Raw genomic sequence first — 6,000 nt, 5'->3', positions numbered from 1 at the left:
TTTGGCAGAATTTCGAATGGGGCACCCGTAGGTTTCTGCCATGCCCCGGGGGTGGGGGATGGCAGCACTTGCTCTCCGGTCACCGCGACTTGTCCGGAGAAAAATGCCGCCCGGTGGCCGAGGATCGAACCGCGACCGGCTGCGTCGCAGCGGAAGAGTCAGACCACTCGGTCACCTCGTCCCCCTCACTTTTTTTGTTCGGGATAAACCCCGAAACGGATTCACTGATTTGCCTAATTTTTCGTTGTTGTTTTCGTAATTGACAGGATAGGGTTTGTGCGAAAGAAAGAAAATATTTTAGGCAATTCCACCGGAAAAGTAGAAAGTCTGGATGGCAAAACCACATCAGTGGCGCCATCTGTCCAGCATAAAGAGTTGGCATTTTTAACGGGCAACGAAGTGCAAAGGATCCGATATGTAATATAATATATTCATAAAAAAATAAACCTTTTCAACGGGCAACGCCGTAAGGGACAGCTAGTATATTATACAATTTGTAGTGATAAGTAATATGTTGACACATTTATGTATAGTAGATTATTTAAATAATGCATTAATTCGCTATAGTATAGTGTAGACTGTAGATACACCAATATATGGTCATGACTGGTGTTCTATAAATGGTTTTATAATTGTATGTAAATGGATATGGGACGTAGGCTTATTAAATTAATACTACTCAATATTTGATTTTAAGACAACGGTTAACTATTAACTATTAAGTATAAATGTATATGCCAACATTATTGATTTAAATATTTATTAAAGCACGTAACACATACCTATAAAGTCAAATGAAAAAGACTTATCGAACACCATTTCTCAACATAAATCATTTCACGACAAACGACGGACATTTCAAAAAATCTAATAATATCAATTTGGAATATAATCTTGACAATCTGTTTCACATCATTGACTCCTGCAGTGACTCGTAAGTTCTAGTGTAATATGTGTAATACACTAATATGCCCCTGTCATTAAAAGTATGTATTCATGATTTAGTTTAAAAAAAACCTTATTAACAAATTGTTTAAGATTATAGCATATTATTATGTTTAAAAATGAAAAATAATAGGGCTGTGAATTGAATGCATTAAAGAACCTTAAAACATGCATTCAAAATGTCAAAAAAATGCAATAAAATATGCATTCAAAATGCAAAAAATGCAATGTAAAATGTCAAAAATTATGGTATAAAATTCATTTAAAATAGTTTCAAATTCAATTTTTATACTTATATTAATATTAGGTACACGATATTATACATAAGTACATTACATACATAAAAAAGTGCATGTTTAATAAAAAAAAAAATAATAAAAATGTTGATGAAATTTGAATTTTCTATACTTAATGTATTCACCTTATACATTTTTTAAAAACTTAAGAAATAAATAACTTATATAGTTATCTAGAAATTGCCTTATTTCAAGACGTATATACAGCCTGTGTACAAAAACAATTTTTTTTTCAAACATCTTTTCCGTCAATTTACGTAATTTGGTTAAAAATACTGGAGAGCATCTTTATTTAATTACTTAAGCATCAGGCCTCTTTTCCATTCTATATCATAAGCAGATGATAAGTCAAGGAAGACGTTACCAGAATTACCTTGCATTGGTAGCCATTCACAATGTATGTTGTACTTGATCACAGCAGGCTCGATTTTTTTGAAACCAGCCTATTCTATTGGTAGTACTTTTTCTAGTATAGGTTGTATTCTGTTAAGTATGAGTCTCTCAAAAAGTTTATATACAGTGGACACTGGACAGTAGTCCATAACTTCTTGGATCATTTGCTGGTTTTTCAGGTTTTAAGAGTGCTGTAACTTTGACTGTTCGCCATAGATTTGGGATGTTGCTAGTTTTTGCTACAACTGTAGCCAATCTGGATAACCAATTTCTACCTTTTGGTCCAAGGAACTTAAGACTTTTTGGTAGCTCTCCATCAGCTCCTGCTACTTTCCGCTGTATATGTCTTTTGCTGCCATCTCTGTCACCAAATCAGTGAATTCATCCATTAATGGTGTTGTGAGTTCGCAATGTTTTAGTTTTCTTACATACGATTTTCTTGCCTGTGACTTTTCTTGTTTATTAGGTTTGTTATTTTAAGTTTGAAGAGAATGTTTGAAATGTCGTTTTCTGTGACTCCTTTTTCTTTTCTAATTGGCTGGGCACATCCTAGCTTCTTCAAAAGAGCCTAGCTTCTCCTACTTGAGTACGTAAAATCGAGCTCTTGCATTGCTGTTAACCATCTTTTGCGACTTTCTTCTTCCAGAAGATTCGATAATCTATGTGTAGTGATATCGTTTCCAGACTGTTCGTATTCTTTAAAAAGTAATTCGCACTCCTATGTTCAACAAGGGATGTTATTTTTCCTGTGCCCTTTGGGTATGGCTTTTGATGCTGTGGTTTTAATTAGCTTGGTAAACCTTATGTAATTCTTAGGGGTTGGACTGATATGACTTACGATTTCCTCTATGTATTTTTTATATTTGGACCAGTCTGTTTTTCATAGGTTCCATCTTGGCAATTCTGGTTTGTCTATCATAGGGAAAATAACTCTTGTTTCTCCTATGACTGGTCGATGTAGGCTTTTCGGACATTTTTATAAAACTATGTATAATATAATATATAACTATTTACTTCCAAAGGTAGATCGTGCTCTTCTTTTGTGACAAAGCGCAAGTCTGAGGAGGTTGTTGTACCCCATCTACCTGGTTCAAAGGTACCTCCTTGCTTGGCGTCATAAACCAGGTGTATCCCCATTCTAGGGTATGGGAATTGAAATCGCCTATGTGTTCCTTGGTGTTGGCATCTCGGGAGGGGTTCGTCGTTCCATTAACATGATGGTGGCTTGTAGACGTTATAGATATTGAGATCACTCATGCGTATTCCGATTGCGAATTAATTTCCTTACAAAGGCTGTATGGTTTGTTGCTTTAGGCGCAGATTTACGTCTGTGCCGAGGCTGTGTTTATTGTGCCCAATGTAGTCAATCATTCGAAAACCCGGTATTGCTAGTCTTTTTGTTTCTCCTTCGGGAACATACGTCTCTTGTATTGTTAGTACTATCTCTTTAAAGATGTTGCCAAGTATTTCAGCTTTTGAGTTTGTGAGTCCCTCGCCTAACCTAACCTAGCCTGGTCGTCATTTGTATTATTTTTGTTTTTTAAATTTGAGTTTGATTTAAGTTTGATATTTCTATTGATTTTACTTTACTATTTGGTTTTTACGTCTCGTGATAGTTACGATTGCCAAAAGGGTAGCCCTTAAAAAGTCTATTTTTTCCTGTATAGCCAGGAAGTCTTAAGATATTTGGCCATCTTTCCAGTGCTATTTCGTTAGGTAGACATTGTTAACTCGCAATGTCAACTCTGATATGTACTACTCACCGGGGAGACCACTAGAAAGTACAGCACCATCTCCCCCTTTTACTTAAATGTCTATGAATTAAAACAAATTATTAATCCTCAGTAATAGAGTATACACCTATAACTATAGAGTCATTTTCAGTATAAATAAAATTATACCTATAAATGGAAAGGGTGCTTAGGGTTGTTTAATTATTAAATCAATACTAATTAATATTTGATTTTAGGACAACGGGTAACTGCTAAGTATGAATATATATGTCAACATTATTTATTTATGTATTTATTAATGCACGAAACATATAACTATAAATTAAAATAAATAATACCTATCAAACACCATTTCTCAAAAGAAATCCTTTCAAGACAAACGGTGGACATTTCAAGAAATCTAATAATATTAATTTACTAATGTATTATCTTATATTATATTATAATCTTGACAGTCAGTTTCACATCATTAACTAGACAGTGGCTCGTAAGTTCTATTGCAATATTATGTTAGTAAAATGTTCCAATAATTTAAAAAAATGTGTTTTAATGTTTTTGATGATTTGTTTAAAAATATTAGAATATTAGTTTTATAAAATAATAACAATTTGTGTAAAAAGTATTATAAATAAAAGAAGTATTAAAATATTTTTTCCTAGTTAAACCGTTTTTAATCACCAATTGACAGAAGAGGGTGTATCACATACGATTATTTGCATTATTTTTAGTATAAATTACAAACAAAATTAGAATTAAAAATATTAAAATCTTAAACAAATTATACAAATAAAAAAAAAAATGTATGGTTATCAACAGTTTTTTGTAATAGAATTATAAACTTATCCTGTTATTATAGTTACAATTATTAAATTGTTATTTTTTTTTTTACAATTTGAATTTATTTATTAGTACATGAACTTTTCGGATGGCATTTGGGGATCTAGGGTTACATTACGACAATGACGAACGTTACTAAACAATAGACATATCACCAAAAAAGTAGATAACTTAGCTATAAAATACGTTTTGTCTGGTTTACTAGTTAATACATTTATTTTAAAATAATCTGAAACATTTAAGCCAAAACGGCTACGCCGAAATAATTTCATGCCAACACGGTAACGCCAAAACAGCACCGCCAAAATGCCCCATTCTTATTAATAAATGCAAAACAATTTTAAGTTAAGTGGGTGGATGCACAATGTACATACTTTTGTGTATAATTGTAAGTTGACAACAATATTCATTATGCATATTATATACCTAATAAAAATATTTAATTGAAATCGTCAATAAAGTTATATATTGCAATTTTTTTAAGCAAGTTTGTTTTCTATTTCATTAGTAAATAATAACATTATTTAGAAGCTAAAATTAGTTATTTTATGAAAACAATTGGTTTGGTAAATTGTAGGTAATAGAGGGTACAGTAAATAAATTAGTTAAGTATAATTTTTAGACGTTTATTACGATGATAATATATAATCTCCCTTCACGGACCAAAGTCCATTTTCTCTAGAGTATAAAATATTTACAACAAAGTAAGTACACATTCTATCTTAGCATTATATAATAAGATAATATTATTATATAATTTATTATTACTTCTAAAACCATATTTCCACATTTTCAGATCTAATAATAATATATTTAATTATTATTTTTTAACTATTTTTAACTAAGGATCTTTTTTGTTACGTGCTTAAATTTTTGTGATGATACAATAATCAGAAAAATTTCTTATAAGCTCAAATTTAGATCTTCAGTGAAGCGATGAATGTATTGATTTTACAATGATGTGTGTTTTTTTTTTTATTATTATTTATTTTTTTTTCTGTCTGAGTAAATAATTTTTTAGATATTCAAATTCCCAAATTTGTATATCTATTTATTTATATATCCTACCATTTCCTAAACACATACATTAAAAAAGCTGAAAATTTCCAATGTCTCACGCCTTCTCTACACAAGCTCAATATACACTGAAAGCTAAGAAAGAGCATTGAACGAGGTAGTATATTTGGTTAAAAATCTGGGGTTGAGGCTAGAAATATTAATTAAAACTTAATAGCATTATTTATTTTATTTATTATAATATTATGTATTTATGAGGTTAAGTTCGGCACACTCCCCCACCCCCTTCCCAAATTGACCATTATGCTCCGAACAAAATAATTCTGTATTATACATTTCATAATCATGTTGTGTATGCTAACAGGCTTGTAAACTTTTGTTTTAAACAGTAGCCTATCTTTACACTCTTTAATGTCCACATCTTACAAAGCTAAACGCCCCAAGCACAGTAGTATGCCTACCGTATATTGTATTATAATCATGTAATATATACTTTTTTTTCAAACAGTGACTTCAAAGTTCAAAACAACATCAAATCAATATTACGATGATACCAAATAATACAAAAACATCTTATTTTTTCAATATACAGTTAATGAAGCTTATTGGATTTCATCAGTTACTAGATCCAAATGCTTCAACAACATTTGGTTATAATATGTATAAACTTGGTGGTTATACGTCAGTTCTATGCCTTTTATTGAACATTATAATGTGTAATATAAGTATATATTACTCTCGATATGATTCTGCTGTAGTCGTTAGGTACATAATGATCA

The sequence above is a fragment of the Myzus persicae genome, unplaced genomic scaffold, assembly GCF_001856785.1.
Source record: "Myzus persicae strain clone G006 unplaced genomic scaffold, MPER_G0061.0, whole genome shotgun sequence".
Classification (NCBI taxonomy): domain Eukaryota; kingdom Metazoa; phylum Arthropoda; class Insecta; order Hemiptera; family Aphididae; genus Myzus; species Myzus persicae.
Note: the sequence above shows the minus strand (reverse complement) of the source record.